The following is a 19,338-nucleotide window of genomic DNA, read 5'->3' on the forward strand; positions in this document are numbered from 1 at the left end:
AATATCAGTCATCCTATTAATGGCGGTAGCCATTTGGTTAACGTCTATATTCTCTTGTCCTTGGGTCGGTCCAGTTGCCGATCCTTGTTCATCCCTTTGAGGTTGGGCTTGCCTAGACCCTCGCCCACGGCCTCGACCACGGTCTCGACCCCTTCTTAGCCCTTCCATAACCTAGGTGTGCCTAGTGCAAGGAATAAGTCAATTATGTGATGCAAAGTAGAAAGCAGGAACAAATCAAGAAAATATTGGATATAATAGTAATTTACATTAATTAACATGTCAAGTTCATATAATTAGCAGGTCATGAGGAAAATCACAAAAATATTGCACACAGGTGCCATGGGAGTACTTTTAGTCACAGAAGTCTAAAGTAAAACAAGTGTCTCAAAAGTAGACCACATAATCATGCAAAATACAATGGTCTCAACACTTAACGTCACCCCAGCCAATTCTAGCTATACCAGTCAAAAGGGTCTAATTTTTCTCGTTCATTTTCCCTAATGGAGATCTCAAGTCCAATAAAAGAATCCTCCGTACTCTAACCTTTGCCATCAGAACTTATCTCAAAATCACTTATGATTTCTATCCACATTATAATACAAGAGACTATATCCCTTCCAAAGTCACAAGTATTCTCTCAGGAAAAGTATTTAGTACTCAAGTACAAGAATCCAAAACTAAGAGAATTTACAACTCAGGCCGTACGCTCCCAAGTGCAAATCAACAAAGTTTAAGATCCCTACCTGACGTACATATCTATCTACCTCAAATAGCATGATAAAGGTTTTACGCTTACCACTTTCGTAATTCGCAACTTACGTACAGGAAGAGTACTTAGTCCTTTATACATATTCACATAATTGGGACCATATCGCGTCTTGGCCCAAACTCACTTCATGCAGAGACCACGCGAAGTTACTCTGATTTTTTTTCCTACAAGTAGTCACTTAACTTTCAAACCAGTCCCACAGTCTGGTATCCTAAACTTTTAAGCCTAGGATACACTATAAAGATCTAAAACCTAAGCTCTGATACCAACTGTGACGCCCCCACTTCTCCCAAGGGCGAATCTAAGGGTATCCGCGGAACGCCTGCCTAACTCTCGCCAGGACTCGAGACAAATCAATTCAAATTTAACAATATATAACCATTTATACCAGTCTAATAAGAAAAAATCGCTTCCATAATCGAATATCCAAGTCTTGCACCACGAGTTCAAAATTCATCCATTATCCAATTCTTACATCAGGATCCAAAGGATACATCAATTCTCAAATATATACAATAGCCAAAATGTCTAGTCAATTACAATTGAAACCCTAATATAAAAGTACATCCAAAGGGTTCCATCGAGTTTCACTCCATCCATTCCTGTTAAGGAAAACAAATCTACGGGGTGAGCCAATAGCTCGTGAGGCCAAGAAAACACACATGCAAGCACGTTGTCCAAGTAACAATCCCAATATAACAAGTAGAGCAATGCAATTTCAATATATAACAATTCGAGCGAGAAAATTAAACAGAAACAATTCAAGAATATAGGAGCTCTCAGGAGCTATTTTTCACTTGCTTTGCCAAGGCTCGATCCGATACCCCCTCGTGATGACACTCCGTCATCCGAGTGGTTATTATATCCGTAGAAACTTCACTTATTACTTCCTCCGACCAACATTCCACCTTCTTGAATCCGTAACCAAACACGCACGAAAAAGGCAATACTCGTCGAGTATGCCTCACGAGATCTCAAGAGATCAAGTTTTGATTTTTTAACACGCATGAAAAGGGCGATACTCCACGAGTATGCCGAACAAGATCTCGAAAGATCAAGTTGTGTTTTGTATTCTCTTGGTTTATCAAGCTTCTCGACCAAGCCCATGCTGACTCGAGTTGCAAGATTGGCTAAGAGAATTGGGCGTCCCCATAAGTCGAGAAGATTCACTCCACCCGACAACACGACACGCACGGCAACACGACATGCACACGAAAACGGGTATATTTTAGTCGACGAGATTCACTCAAATCGACTTTGAAAACCAAGTTAATGCAAGTAAAGTTCGAGTAAAGGAGAGCGAGTGCGATAAATTACACACTCGTCTCATCAAATGATATTCACGTATATAAGTAGGAAAATCAAGTAAACACGACAAGTCATGCACTTGACACTCACCAAGTATTAAGTGCAAGTAGGGTCAAGGAAAGTTCAAACGTCCACCGTGGGATCCTCTTGAAGGTTCTCGTGTGCGCCTGAGCAAATAATAGTGAATTATTATTCATCCAACCCAATTATTGAGAAATAATTCGTGCACTATTGTAATCTAGAGAATTTTTGTGAAAAGAAACCTTAATTACTTGTAAATCAAGGTTCGAGTGGCGTTTCATAAAGTACAGGAGCATTTGGGTTTTTATCTTGGAAATCGAGGTTAAAAATTTTGCATAGTGTCGAAAGAATAAAGAGTTCTTGGAAAACTCTATTTCCTTGAAAGTTGGAAATTTTCAGTTTTGATATGGATCTTTGAAAAATCGTATCTCACTCGATACAAGTCTAAAATTGGAAAACTTTCTATCGTTAGAAATCTCTTGGAAAGTACTAAAAATTCTTAGAAGACACTTTTCCATGAATCTAAGTGTAAGGTATTCAAAAATGAGCTTGAAATCACTGTTCCAGAATGTTCAGGATTGAGCTGGGGTTGGTTTTTCGCTAAATTTGGAAATTCGGAAGAATTCACTCGTTGCAAACCAGCCCTTGAAATTTATAATCCAATTAGAGGTGCAAGTAAGGTTTATGACAGAATAAGCGTACCGAGAATCGGAGTTTCGAGCACCAAGATATGGTAGCTCAAAGTTGGGGAAAATTCAAGACTGGAGAAGAATTTCCAGATTTGAACTTCCAACATTGGAAGTTTAGTTAGGTATCGAAACGAACTTGGATTGGTACCAAAATTGACAGTATATTACTCTTATATGAAGGGTATCTCTCTATCAAATTTCACAGAAAAATAGCTTCGGGAAGGTAGTCAACGAACCAACTAAAGTTTGGAAAATTTCTTAAGGCAATCTGCCTTTAATCCTTTTCTTTCCAAATCCAATCGTTTGGCTAAGAAAATCCTCCAATCATGGTTCATATGTGAAAGAAAAGTCTAAGGAACATTCATGGTACATTTGGTAGGTGTTTAACACCAAGAATTTCATTTAGTAAGACCACAACAAGTCTCATCTCAAATCTGTCCAAAACAGAGCAGTGTTCTTGTTTTGATCACAACTCAGTCGAATTAACTCAGAATTGAGCATGGTTTATGGAGTTGGAAAACACATTCATAGGGCTAAAAATTAACAGAAGAAAACATTTTGAAATTTGGCAAACAACCAGCTCGAAATTGAGTCTCAAGTTGCTGCCTCTACAAATCATTCCAGCAGAACAGAGAAACAGGACAGCTATCTTAAAACGAATGGTTTGGCTCACACACATGGAACCAGAACGTGCATTTTATACCGTTGGAAACGTGGGGATGTCTAGTTTCAAATGCCACTAAGGGAACTTTATTTTGATGTCAGAGCACGGAGTTATGGACGAAATACGAACATTCGTCTGAGCATTACGAGAATAGTTTTTCAGCTTGACTAGTTTTACAAAGAAATTCATTTGCCCAACCAAACCTCAATATTTTCCAACGAAAATTTTTACACAACTAATACAACATATAAAAATCATATTCAAGCCATTAGATCATCAAAAATTGGCCTTAAAATAACCGAACAAGGCAGGGGAAAAATCAGAAATTTCTATCCCATGAGTTCCTTGAAGTTTCTACTAATAATACACCATTAATCCACCATTTTAAATACTAAACCAGCATTATATCCAACATCAATCATTTCATCAGCCATCAAGCCAAGGGTGGGAGTTCATAGAGCCCACCATCAAAATTTTCCAACAATACAAGTTACCCATGTAAAGATTCAAGCTCATATGTGTAATTTAACCTCCATAGGACAAGTTTAGAGTGTTGGATCATTACCTACTTTGGTGGTTTTTCAAGTCAGAATTTTTGGCCCTTTGAAGCCTGAGGAAAACCGTGGAGAGCTCCTTTCTTTTGCAGCTAGATGGACTTCCCAAGTGTTGAGCTAAGTGGTGCTAAAATTTGAGAGGATTTGGTAGTGATTTGAGCAAGATTTTGGAGTGAAAAGTTGAAGAACTTTAGTTGTTTCTTTGCAGCTTGCTGGCCGGCCAAGAGAGCTAGGAGAATGAGATGTTTGGTCTGACTTTTTGGCTTACAAAGGAAGCTTAAGGACTAAGAGTTTAGGTGCGCAAAAGTCAACCGCAAATAGTGCGCATACGCGCGTGTTTTGTGCTCGATTCCTTTCGAGTTTATTTCGCCAGTGCACTAAACCTCAAAGGCACTTATATTCATATAAATATTATTCACTCTTAATTGTCCCAAATTAATGGTCTAAAAATCCCTCAATTAAGCGCGCGCGTGAAAACGCGTATTTCCAATTTAGGCGCGATAAAGTGAAATCTTCGAGAAATTCTTGTAACGATCGTACCACCAACTATCACTTGAGTACTTAAACCTAAATTTACCTATTTTAAGAACATTGTACATGTCTCCAATTTTCCGAGTTTAATGTACTCTTAATTGGCTAAAATTTCTCAAACACGTTTTCACTATTTTCATTAATCGAGCTTCCAAAAATTAATTTTTGAAACGAGTCACTTTAAAAACATAATGAAGCCATAATTCCTTGTATTTAAGTCTAATAAGGTTAGAAAATAATATTCGAGGCAATTGGCCAAATAAATAATTAAATGAGCTCGAAATAAGAATTTAAATAAGAAAATTTTGCGAGTCCTCACAATACAGCTACCCTCCGTGATGAAGTACTGAGAATCCTTTCCCGCTATACATCGATTGCAATCATCAACTTCAATGCTCAAGGTCTCACTAGCCTCCATTTCCTTAGACAATGACAAGTTTCTAGTATGTCCTCTTCTTCGTGCCACAAGTACAACTATGAGGATACATAACTCCAAACATTAGTTTGAAGCATATCGACTTGAACACTATTGAAAGAGATAGTTAGGAACAGACTTTAATCATGCATGAACCAGATGTCTGAATTACCATTTTCCTACTTATTAGAACCTTGAGTAGTCCTGTTTTGGCTAGATGCATAGGACTTTGACGTATGTGGCTGCACATTCTAACTCTCAACTATATTATCCCTAGGTGAAGAAACTGAAGTGACAAAAACACTTGCTTCTTGAGAACTCATGCTTCTGGATAAAGGTCTTGGCTAACTGCATCCAACCAAATTTGGATTTGCTAGTTGTTCCTTGTCTTGAGTTTGTCTTCTAAGTGCTTGGTTTTGCTTTCCTGGGCCTGCCATCTAATTTAAACCAAATGTTAAAAAGGAAAAAATTGGTCCAACACTGTGTAAGCATTTCTTCATATTTAGAACACAAAAAGTCAGCAAATCTATTAATATAAGCTAAGGATTGACACATTAAGCATTTAGCAACAAAAAGTAAAATCCAAGTCACACATGAACATAGTATATTGAGTGAATGTGACCTAGTCCAAATCAGTGTTACTGTCACTAAGAATAGCCTCATCTTCTTCACTAGCATTGGCTTTATATTCATGAACTTCATTATCATCATCGATGAAGTCCTCAAGGCTGACATTTGACCTACTGGTTGACTGGCCAGCATGTACAACGGATGAAGGTACAGATTTCAATGGCACACTTTCGTCCCTCAAAAGTGATGGTAGATTGTCAAGGTCTATTACAATAGTGAATTCCCCTGTTGCCTCTTCTTGATATGTTTCCTTGACAATTGGTTCTTTATCTAAATTTTCAAGAACATCATAAAAATTTCTTGGACTAAACCTTTCCATGACAAACCAGTTTTTGCCTAGTTTCAAGTGTTCAAGATAAAAGACTTGTTCAACATGTTCTGGAAGGACATACAACTAGTCTTTATACCATTGTCTTGATGAATTGATTCTTGTGATACCCCAATCTTTGTCCACTTGAATTCCAAAATTGTCATCTGTCTTCCATCAATCACACTTGAATAAAAGAATCTTTTTGTTTCCGAGCCAGCATCTTACTTCAATAACTTCTTTTATCACATCATAAAAATAAATCATATTGTCATCATGCTCACCTCTCACTGCAACATCATTGTCTTGAGTTCTCCATTGCCTTTCACGATCTTTTGGTGAGAAACCTATACCTATTAACAATGCAACCATTATATGTGCTAACTCTATGATCTTGTTGGGAAAGAGCTACCAATCTAGGCACACAATATCAGAATTAACTCAAGACAAATTGTTCTTTTCCTAAGTACAGTTAAAATGGGAACAAATCAAATGACCAAACAACAATATCAATAGTAATAATAATATGTAGGAAAAAAAAAAGGCACATGACACCAAGATTTTTAACATGGAAAACCTAAATTGGGAAAAATCACAGGACCTAGTCTAATAAATAATCTCCACTACCACAATAATCGAAAAACATAGGTCTACCCAAAATATTCGAATGACAATAATATCACCAATATCAACAAAGTAAAATAGCTACAGATTCATCTCCCAAATTATGTCAAAGAAGTGGATTTGGAAGGGTTTTACCAAACGAAAAGAAAATCCAAAATCTGAACCAGTATATAGGTAGAGTTCGACGAGAGAATTGCGTGGTTAAAATTTTGTCTCAATTAGACTTCAAATCACCCTCCAGTCAAGACCTTGAATTTTTTTCTCTCTAGCTTCTTTTCTCCCAATTCACTCTTTTCTCTCTCTTCATTTTTCTCTCTTAGAAGGAAAAGTGGCAGCTGAAACTTTTTTTTTATTCCTCGATTGTTGATTTCTCAAGTCACAAGACTTGGTTTCACTACTTTATTTGGTCAAAATTGACCAATCTCATTAACATGTGGACTTGTTATGATTGGTCCACCAAATGGTTTGGACCCGTAAGCCCAACAATCTCCCCCTCCAACTCATTTGAGAGGCTCCACCAAATCTGTTTCTTGTCTACTAAGCAAGAGTTTTTCCTTAGGCAATGCTTTGATCAGCATGTTAGCACTATTATCATTAGTGTGAACTTTCTTAAATGTCAACAACTTGGAATCCAATGCATCCTGAACCCAATGATACCTCACATCAATGTGTTTGGATCGAGAGTGAAATATAGAATTCTTACAAAATTGAATGGCACTCTGAATATCACAGTGACGGAGAAAGATTAATCAAATCAACTGCAGTCCTCATTGGCTCACCCCAAAAGGATTTTGGCAGTTTAGCATTGGAAAGCATACATCTAACCTATTCAATGATGGATTTGTTTATCTTCTCTACTACTCCATTCTCTTGAGGAGTTTTGGGTACTTTCTTTTCTAATTTAATCTCATGGGACTTGCAGTAGCTTTCAAATGATCCCCTGTACTCACCACCATTGTTAGCACGAACACACTTTAACTGCTTGCCAGTCTCCCTCTTAACTTTGTTATGCAATCTTTAAACATATCCAAAATCTAATCTTTAGATTTCCAAACAAAACACCAAACTTTTCTAGCAAAGTTTTCAATAAAAGTTACAAAATAAACAGCACCACCAAGAGACCTATCTTTCATATAGCAGACATCAATGTGCACCAACTCTAGTGGATTCAATTTTCTACATGGAGAAAAATTTTGAAATGCAAGTCTATGTTGTTTCCCATAAATGTAATCAACACAAGATTTAAGTGTATTACCTCTAATTTCAGGTAGGAACTGCTTGCGACCAAGTGTCTAAATCCCCTTTTCACTCATATTCCCAAGTCGTTTATGCTAAAGGTCAATGGAGGAATCACGAACTGCATTTACTTCTCCCTTCCCTAACTTGACTTAGCAACAATGAGATTTCCTTTGTTGAACTTCCATTGGCCTCTATCTTGCGAGCTATGGTAGCCTTCATCATCAAGCTTTCCTGTAGAAATAAGATTAAGGTGAATGTCAGGAACATGTCGAGCATTTTTCAAAACTAGTTGGCATCCGGTATCTGTATCCAAATATATGTCTCCCATGTCAATAACTTTGCACGAGACCTCATTTTTTATTCTAACATAGTCAAAGTCTCCATTGGTATAGGTTGAGAAGAAATGCCTGTAAAGGGTAACATGGTAGGATGCACTTGAATGAACTATCCAATCACTATCATGACAGGTAACATTTACATGACCATCATCATAGAATACAAAAATGTCATCATGAGCTGTCACAACTGCTATAGTCTCTTCATCATCTTTTTCTTTTGCCTTGCCTTTCCTCTTTTTCTTAGCTTGTTCCCATTTTAAGATTCTGCACTCTTTCATATAATGCCCCTTCTTTTTACAATGAAAGTATGCATAATTTTTTCGTGACTCAAACTTGCCTTCGGATTTGTCATTCCTGTTGTGGGTCCTCTGTTTTTACTTCTCCCCTTTCCTTTTTTCTTTTCTATCACTAGGGCCTAGAATTGATTCACAATTTCTTGTGCCTTCCTCCTGAGCTCTTCATTCATCACAGCATCTTTTGTTATATCCATAGTCAACACACCATTCGGAACTGAATTACTAATCAAAATCACCATTGTCTCCCAACTATCCAGCAGTGAGCTGAATAATAGCAAAGTCTGCACCTCATCATCCAAGTTCAGATTCAACATAGCTACTTGGCTTATCAAACCCTAAAAATTACTTAGATGCTCAGTCATATCTGCCCTATGTTTGTATCTCATCCAAGTAATCTACTTTAGACAAAAAGCTTTATATAAACCGGTCTTTCTTTCATACATGCTTTCTAAATTTTTTCACAATACATCAGCTCTAATTTCATTAGCAAAGTATTAGAAACTACTCCAACCAATCCATTTTCTAATAATACCAACAGTTTTTCTGTGCATGGCATCCCACTTTTCATTACTTGGTCTACCCTTATCTCCTAGAATAGGATCAAACAAATCTCTATAATATAAATAGTCTTCCATTTTAGACTTCCAAATCGAATAATTAGTTGCATTTAATTTTATCATACAACAACTATCCGAATTATCCATTTTAACCAGTACAAATGAGCAGCCCAACCTTGTTGCTCTGATACCACTTTGTTGGAAAAGGGGTACCGGTGGAGATACATAATATCAAAGTTAGCTCAGGACAAATTACTCTTTTCTCAAGTATCAGTTAAAATATGAACAAATCAAATTACCAAACAACGATATCAATAGTAATAACAATATGCAGAAAAAATAAAGGCATAGAGCACAAAGATTTTTAATGTGAAAAACCCGAATTGAAAAAAATCACAGGACCTAGTCCAATACAAAATTTTCACTATCATAGTAATGGGAATACACAGGTCTATCTGAAATATTCGAATGACAACAATATCACCAATATCAACCAAGTAAAATAGTTACAAATTCATCTCCCAAATTATCAACCAACTAAAATATTTAAAAAAGTGGTTTTGGAAGGATGTTACCAAACGAAGAGAAAATCCAAAATTTGAACTAATAGATGGGTAGAGCTCAACGAGAGGATCGTGTGGTTAAAATTTCATTTCAATTGGGTTTCAAATCACCCTCCAATCAAGACCTTGAAATTTTCTCTCTCCAGTTTCTTTTCTCCCAATTCACTCTTTTCTCTCTCTTTGTATTTCTCTCTTAGAAGGAAAAGTGGTGGCTTAAGCTTTTTTTTTTTAATTCCTCGGTTGTTGATTTCTTAAGTCACAAGACTCGGTTTCCCTACTTTATTTGGTCAAAATTGACCAAATGCATTAACATGTGGACTTGTTATGATTGGTCCAACATATGGGCTGAACTTGCAAGCCCAATAGATCTAAACCAAATACTAATACTCGGATTTCATCATGGCAGTGTTCAACACCATGTAGAACCTGGCCAAGGGCAAATTAACAAGTTATTTGCTATATTGAGAAAAAATAGTAAACTGAATTTTATAAATTAAAGTATACACGGTATTTGAACTAGGCTTCAAATTCTCTATCATGCCTTTGCTCAAATTATCAATACTCTCTGCCTCCAATTTTTGTTTGTGCTCACTATCACAAAAGAAAAAGGAATAACCAAAAAGAGATATAGGTCTCATATCAATATATGCAACACAAGTATAGACTTAAGGTTAGGATCTTACTTTATATAATTCTCAATCTCATCACAATTATTCAATAGAAACATGTGAATTTTTGTTAGCTTCGAGTTAGGTAGATAACCCCATTTTGGCCCTCCAAATGGACAATCATGAAAATATTGATGGTTGACCAGTGGTTTCCACTCTTTCATTATTGAGCTTAGGCCTGTTGAATATTGTCTGAATAGTTTCTAGATACATAGAGCAAAATGTCAAGCATTCTTTGTACTATGTATTGCTCAGTAATACAACCCTCTGGTTGAGCCTTGTTTTGCACATAACTTTTCAATGTTTCCATATGCCTTCTTTCAAAAAAGAGAACACAAAAAACCAGGATCTTAATGCAGCAATTAAATTATATATTATTAAAGTACAACATAAAAAATTGTAAGTCGAAAAAGGTACCTCTCAAATAGAAACATCCAGCGATATTAAACTGAGCCACCAAGGACAACTTCAGTAGGTAAGTGAACCATCAAATGCATCATTATGTCGAAGATGGCAGGAGGGAATAATCTCTCTAATTTACATAACAAGGTGGCAATTTGTCTACCTAACTCCTTTAGCACACCTCTATACACTGTTCTAGCACACAATTTTTTGAAGAAATCATTTAATTCAAATAGCACCTATTGAACTTCTTTGGTTAAACTTGCATGCATGAATTGCAAGTGGAAGTATTCCTTGAATGAAAATCTGAAAGTCATGACTTTTCGTTCCAAAAATATAAAACTAACCATTCTTTATACATCAAGAGATGTTGGAAGCAAAGCCATCTTGATACTTGATAAATGCAAAGAAATCACAGAATTTTCTTTTCTCCTCCATTGTAAGGTTGTAGCACGGAAGAGGTATGATATAAAAGTCAGCATTTGGTATCAAATGTAAGTCTTTTTTTCAAACCTAAATCCATCAAATCTTGATGACACAACCAATGGTCTTTGGTTCTGCTATCAATATCCATAATTGTTCCAACAATAGCCTCTGAGACATTCTTAAATATATGCACGACGTCAAGATTATGCCTAAGAAGTAGGTCTACCCATGTAGGGTAATTCAAAGAAACAACTTTTCTTGGTCCAATTCAGACCACTCTCCTCACGCTTGCGTTTTCTTGCTTTGACTTGCTGCTTGATCTTCCCAAATTGCACTTCAATATTTTGTACTTTAGTATTTCTCTTCTAGATCCAGGTACAATAGGATTCCTTAAATCCACATTGCCATCAAAAGCTTTTCTCTCTCGACGCCAACGATGAAGGTAAGAAGCGATGGTGACCAGCATAAGATAACTTTCTACTATGGCTTAAATGTACATAGGATATCTCATCCATGCAAATAAGGGCATTCTTTATACCCTTTAGTACTCCGTCCGGATAACATAGTATAGGCCAGAAAGTCATTTCAAGTCCACAATAAAGCACCAAATAGTACAAATTTCTGCCCACTATGTGCATTAAATGTTTCAATACAAGGCCACATTTCTTATAATTCATATATTAGAGGTCCCAAGTAAACATCAAGCTCATTTCCTAGGAATTTAGGACTAGGAATTAGTAGTGATAGGAAAAAGAAAGGACAAAACAAACATTCAAAATATATGTGGGAGAAAAGAAAATAATAAACTTAACTCACAATATTATTGAAATTTCAAACAATGAAAAAAGTTATACCACAATAAAAAATCCGAAAAACTCTTTTAGATTCTCTCTAGAAAACATCCTTAATAATGTCTTATTTATAATCTACCAGACTTGTTAGGAAGGAAACCACTTGCATAAGAAATTACCAAATAAAATACAAATTCCTAAATTACAGAACTACTAAAAATCTAACTCCAATAAAACTAATAAATAAATAAATAAATACTTCTAGGTTTTGTTTAGTTTGCCAATATTACCTCCCTTAAACCAAACTTTCCATTAAGATAGGTCCAACACCATTTTGAGCAACAATCTTTATACAAATCTTTGTCGCAATATCGCTGAGATGCAACTCTATCTTGTTATCAATTATTAACTTCATCTTTACACGTGGCATCAGATGCACTTTGTATTATGCAAACAATTTCTCAGCAATTTTTCCTTGGTTAAAGTACTCACTTATACAATTTCATTCATTACTAGAATCACCATACTTACCACCAATGTAAGTGTCCAAAAATAAAAAATCATAGATTACTTTCTTGCCATAATTATCATCACCAAATAATTCAAAATAACCACTACCACAATCATAAAAAATTTTCATACTGTCAATCAACTCTTTTGGAGCAAAATATTTTTGAACTCTGATGAAATTCATATCTATCAAATCAAAGATCTTTCCATCATCTTGAAGAGAGTTCGAACCAATAAAATTTTTAACAATTGTTTTTTCTTCATATACCAAATCAGGCTTTTCTTTTTCCTTTATCAAATTATCACATTATTTTTCTTTAATAAATTCATCACTCCCAATATCTCTAAATAAGGTATGCAAATCAAAGCTATCAACTGATTCAATATTTTCAATATCACTCATATCATCAAAAAATCTATAATTCTCAAAATCCACAAATCAATACCAACAACCAAACTTCAATTTGAAAGCATAATTTCTCTTAATTGTCTGCAAAACACAATAAATATCTTTCCAAAATCTCTAAGGTATTTTAGTATGACGAACAAAAAGTTTTGTAAATACTTCCTGCCCTTGTTTTACGCATCACTTGAAAGAATAATTGTGTCTTTTTCTTGAAAACATGTTTTGGCAACTCACTTGCATCAACCCAACAAAGAATATTATCCAAATTACATTGTTTGAAATATTTGTTCACTGTTAAAATCCAACCAAAGTATGTATGTCAATTTGTGCTTATAGGATTCAATATGAAAAATTTTTCACCATCAATCACATTTCTATAATATTTTACCATTATATAACAATTCATATACCTGAATAAATTTTTCTCTCCCTTTTGTCAAGTTTCCTGGCCTCCCTGATTGATTGACCAATTAAATACTTCAAGTTGACAACCTGTAGCAATCAACAAATTTGACAGGATTCCTTTCCAATCTCTGTCATCACACTTGCAACAATCTAACGATTTTTGGACCAATCTTATGGTTGAATTATTCATCAACTACACCAAATTTTATGGTCTAACTCGATTAACTGAATATTTTTTGGCAACTTTGTATCCTAATTCTCTGACAGTGGAAATGCCCAGGACTAACGTCGTAGTCTGGCACTTCATACCAATTGTAAAATCCAAATTTTATGGTTTTAATAATAATCACTGTGTGCAGGGTTACAGAATTGAAAGGATAAAACAAACATTCAAAATATATGTAGAAGAGAAGAAAATAATAAACTCAACTCACAATATTATTGAAATCTCAAATAATGAAGAAAGTCACACCATAATAGAAAATCTAAAAACTCTTCTATACTCTTTGGGCTCTACAATAGTCACTGCATGCAGGATAATAGAATTAAAAGGATAAAACAAACACTCAAAATATATATGGAAAAGAAGAAAATAATAAACTCAATTCACAATATTATTAAAATCTCAAATAATGAAATAAGTCACACCACAATAGAAAATTTGAAAAACTCTTCTAGACTCTCTCTAGAAAATATCTTAAATAGTGTTCTATTTATAATCTACCAGACTTGTTAGGAAAGAAACCACTTGCATAAGAAATTATCAAATAAAATACAAATTTCTAAATTACACAACTACTAAAACTCTAACTCCAATAAAACTAATAAATAAATATTTCTAGACTTGGTTTAGTTTGCCAACATTTCCTAAACCTCTCTTCCCTATTTATATGCTAAAATTGTGAAAATAGTGATATATCGTTTCTTTGGTTTAAATTTCTGCCCCTGAATGCTTCTTGAAATTTCAATCTATGACTGGTTTTGAATTATTTTAGATTTCTACAAAATTTTGGCCTGATTATTTCTGAAAAAATATATTCAATCTTTGTTATGCCCAAAATCTGTTTGATAAAATGTAACAAAAAATATATTCAATCATTATTATGCCCAAAATCTATCTGAAATTCTTACAAAATATATTCAATCTTTATGAAAGAGGAGTTTGGGCTCTTCAATTGTTTTTTAGCTAAAGGGAGGAACTCCGGCCTGTCCAACGCCATCCACAGCCCGTGAGTTCACCAGTCAAGTGAGAGAGATTTGACCAAGTTTTGGATTTGGATTTTTCATTTTGCTTTTGCTGTTCTTCCCTTACTTTATGTGAATCTTAGTGTGGGTGCTGTGTGCTGGCTGGAAATGCAATTTTCGTTCCCAACGAATTCCCTGTGAAGAAGAAAATGTCCCATCCAACCAATCCATTGAGGCTCACTTCGCTTGGAGAAGATGACATATTTATGGAATTGTAGCATAAGTCCCTCATTTTTCTCTTTTTTGGTAATTAACCATTGGATTTTAGGTTTTGTTATTTGACCCCAGAATTTTATTTTAGGTGTTTTCAGTTAGGTCCTTAGCCATTATCTAGTTAACTTTTAGCTTAATTAGAATTTAGGTAGGTTCTTGTATTTTTATTCTTTTGTCCTCTTCCTTTATTTTCTTCTATTTTTCTCCTTAATTACTTATATTATCATGCAATGTGTTCAAGTAGGTCAAAAGTACATTATTCATTGGCTTTTCCAATGAAAGTCTGGGAATTTATTATTTTACTTTATTTCACTTTTAAGTTTCAAGCATGTTTTCTTACATGTTTAGATGCTAATTAAATGCATGTTATTTGTTTACAATAGATTAATACATTTTTTGTCTCAAAATTAAAAGAATAAAATTAAACTTGCAACCGATTTTACGAGGTGTAAAGGATGGTTGAAGGTAAAACCTCAACCTTCCCTCCTCACAAATGTAGCTCTTCATTTTTCTAATTTCCAAAGACTTAGAGTTGTCTAATTAGAGGATTTTAATTTTCAAAATAAAAATTACTTTTTTATAGGTGAAACGATACGCATAAATTAACCTCAATATTGAATGGTGTCTTCAAATTTTTCAAAAATCCTTTTCCTAGACCCTTTTTTACGTTTTTACACCACATTACTACTTGTTTACATTTTGCACTATCTAAATTTGTTTACACCATACCTCCACTTATTTACAAATAAGGTGTATTTCTTGGATTTTTGACCAAATATTGTATTAATTGGTAGGTTCTACTCATGTGTGATAAATGGTGCTTATTGTAGGAATGTGGAGTGAAAAGAGGTTAAAGGGCGATTTTCTAGAAGGGCTATGCACAGTTTAGTGTGGGAGCATTTAAGTTCTACTTTCAAGTCCAAAAAGCTTGGGATTTTCCTGTGCATAGAAGTTTCCTAATTCAAGTCGAATTCCGAACGGACGATTTGCTGAAGATTGGGTGGATTTCTTCCCATATTAGATAGAGTATTCAATTAGTAAATAATAGACATTATCTTTTTAGGATTTCCTTTTCCAATTAGGAAGTATATTTTATCTCAATAGCAATAAATTAGGAGATTTGTGAGGAATAAGGGCGGCCGGCTATTGACTCTTTACTTCCAAGCAAGAAACAAATATCTATCTTTCTTTTCTTTTGTGAGAGGGACGAGATGGCTTTGTAATACTCCATCTTCTGTATTGGAAGTTTTCTACATGATCAACAACTAATTTTCTTTTCCAGTCAAAAGTCAACTTGAAGATACGGTTCCAAACATCTGTGTGATCAAATTGATTTATAATTGTTTCTTTTAATTCATTGATATTCATATGTTTTCTAATTTAATTTCTTATGATTGTTTTGTTGTTTGAATGCCAAAGGGCCTGATATTCTAAATAACCTAATAATTGACTACCATATTAACTAGTTAAATCCGTCATTGTTTGATTAGTTAATACTAATGGTAACTAGCGTGATTAGTTTCATGTTAGAGAAACGTATAATCTAAATTAGACCAACTCTTATAGCGTGTTTGTTGGTTTGGGTTGGGCTTTTCTAGTTTGTAATGCAATAAAAAAAGTAAATTCTATGGTTGTACTTAGGATTATTTTTTGGTTAAGAAAATAGTTAATGGTTGTAACGTGCCTATCGATAAAGTAAGGAAAAGTTAGCTGTGAGAGTTTGTTGATGATTATAACTAATCTATTAATGAGTAATTGAACTATTCTTACATCGATGATCAGTTGTGTGAACCATATCTAAAAAATTGTACCTTTGGCTAGAGTCTTGTTTATTATTGATTTAATTCCTGTTTCTTTCCCTGAATTGCTTTTATAATTAGTTAATTAGCTATTTTTAATTTTTTTAAAAATCCCCCCATAATTATTACTCTAAATAAAAGCAAATTTCTCTTTAATCCCTAGGGGTGTGCAAAGTCGAAAATTTTCGATTTCGAGACCGATTTCGAATTGAATTCAGAATTTCAAATTCGAATTTCGGTAATTCGGAACTGAATTCAGTATTTCCGATTTTGAATTAGTCGAAATCGAGTCGAATTTGAAAATATATTTTTTGAAATTGGAATTACTGAATTCGAAATCGAAAATGGTATTTCGATTTCGAATAATAATATTTATATATAATATAATAGTTTTTATTTTTTAACAATACATATATAATATATATTATATAACATAATAAGTTAGTAACGATATATCTAATAATTGAAATTGCAAAAACCCTAATCTGTTAACACTTTTGTATTCTTCAGCCGCCTCTTCCTCATTGTCTCTCATCTTCCTTCCTCTACCACCACCGCCTCCACCGCCTGACTCTATCTCACCTTCAAGCTATCTTCACGCCCTCATCCGCCTTCCTCCGCCACCATCGTCTCTCACCTTCAAGCCCGACAGACATCTTCATGCCATCTTCACTCTTCATCTTCAAGCCATCGTCAGCCTTCATCTTCAAGCCTGGAGTGAGGGGAATATTGTCGGACCTGACGTGTGACAGTGATGGGAAGATCGACAAGTTTATTGGAGGTGAGTCAAGCTTGCCCCTCCATGAATTTCAAGGCATTGGTGGTAGTGGTGGGGGATACTATTTGGAGATGTTCTTAGGTGGGGCTTATGAGGAGGTGCTTGGAGGATTCCATAACCTGTTCGGTCACCCTAGCGTCGTACGCGTGTCCTAGAGTGATGGCCCTCACAGCTTTGCTATGACATGTGCCGTCCCTGGATTGGCCTGCAGGGATGTTCTCCGGGTGATGTAGCTGGACAAATTGAGGTACGCGTCCCCTTTTTGTTTCTACATCAAACTCTTCCCCCCCTTTTTTTTCTTTTCTGGGTTGCTAGAGCTTGGAGGTGTCGACTGTGTAAAAATCACCAAGGTTGTAATTAGAAAACAAACAATTCAAGCAAGGATAGTGGTACTGCTGTTTGAATGTTGGGCTGACATCATGGTAATCTTGATAGTTTTCAGATAGACGGCAACAATTAGTGGAAGGTGCATCTGTTGTTTCATAGGGACTAGATGTTTCATGTTTGTGGATGGTATACTTATGCAAATAGGGACAAATATGCCTGTGGTGAGCAGAAGAGGTTTTTCTGTTTTTTAACAAAAGAGGGAAAAAAAGGGGATTTGGTGGATTTGGAATCCACCGAATTCCGAATTCAATTCGGTAACGAATTCGAAATCGGAATTGACCATTTCGAAATCGAATTCGGTCGGGAAATTAAATTCCGATTTCAAATTTCTGATTTACCAATTTCGATTTCGATGCACAGCCCTATTAATCTCTGTGAAGACGACCCTAGTTTCTACTATATACAAAATTAATATTTTTTTGAGTAGGACTTCTATTATTGAACAGATTCGACATCTACAATTTGTGGCGCCGTTGCTTGGGATTGGTGTTAGTTTATTTGTTTCTATTTAAGTTCATTTTATTTTCTGATATTTTTTCTATTTTATGCCTGTTCTTCTCGTACAGATGAATTAATCTTTGATCCTGCAATTGAGAAGATAGTGCGTAGGCTACAAAAAGAGACTAGAAAACACAAATAGGAGCAATCGTTTACTGAATCCCTAGGGTTTAATTTGGCGATTGAGTTGGTGAATTCTTGAAGTGCTTACTTGAGTGATTTAGAAGGAGAAGCAATCACCATGACCAATAATTGGACACTGAAGGAGTTGGCTGCTCTTGGCTTAAATTACAGCCAATATGCATCACTTTTCCAAATTTAGATGAAAATACTTCTTTTGAGTTAAAAGTTGACTTAATTCACCTCTTACCTTCTTTTCATGGTCTTCCAAATGAGAAGCCCCACAAACACTTGCAAGATTTTGAAGTAGTATGTTCAAGTATGAATTCTCTCAGAGTTATTGAAGAATAGATAAAGATGAGGGCATTTCCCTTCTCCCTCAAGGATTTTGCAAAATACTGGTTGTACTATTTGCCCGCAGGAAGTATCACAACCTGGACGGAGTTGAAGAAGAAATTTTTAGGAAAGTATTTCCCTACCTCCCAGGCCACAAGTTTGAGAAAGGAGATATGCGGAATCAAACAACAACGTGGGGAATCCTTCTATGAGTACTGGGAATGATTCAATAAATTGTGCACCAGATGTCCACAATATCAGATAAGCGATCAATTGCTGATCCAATACTTTTAGGAAGGGCTTCATCTATCTAACAAAAACATCATTGACACTGCAAGTGGTGGAGCACTGGTGAATAAGACCCCAAGAGAGGCATGGGACTTGATCGAAAAAATGGCAAAAAATTCATAATAATTTGGTTTTTGCAATAGCATTCTTATTCGTATAGTGAATGAGTTAGATACTTTATCTATTCAATAGCAATTATCTGAAATCACCCTTTTTGTGCAACAATGGGATGTAGGGAATTCGCAACAAGCCAAGGTGTGTGGGGTTTACACAAATATAGGTCACTCTGTGGATATGTGTCCAATGTTTCAAGAGGACGGTGTCGAATAAGTAAATATGGCTGGTAATATGCACGCGCCACGTAGGCAATATGATCCATACTTCAATACCAATAATTCGGGTTGGAGGGATCATTTGAACCTTAGTTATGAAGGAAATAGGCAACCAAATTTTTTTCAAAAGTCTCAATACCAACCAAATTCTCAAGTTCTCAACCTGTGTCTTTTAATTTAGGCAACTCTTTAAAAGATATTATTAAAACATTAGCCTCTAACACTTTAC

At 35.1% G+C, this 19,338-nt stretch overlaps 1 non-coding gene across 1 annotated transcript; it reads right to left on the reverse strand.

The window, feature by feature from the left end:
• Positions 1 to 18,645: 18,645 nt before the first annotated feature.
• LOC113767222 lies at positions 18,646 to 18,752 on the reverse strand. Its single transcript, XR_003467940.1, has one exon. It is a non-coding gene; the product is annotated as a small nucleolar RNA R71 (small nucleolar RNA).
• Between the last annotated feature and the right edge of the window lie 586 nt (positions 18,753 to 19,338).

Source organism: Coffea eugenioides, chromosome 3 (assembly GCF_003713205.1).
Source record: "Coffea eugenioides isolate CCC68of chromosome 3, Ceug_1.0, whole genome shotgun sequence".
Taxonomy (NCBI): Eukaryota; Viridiplantae; Streptophyta; class Magnoliopsida; order Gentianales; family Rubiaceae; genus Coffea; species Coffea eugenioides.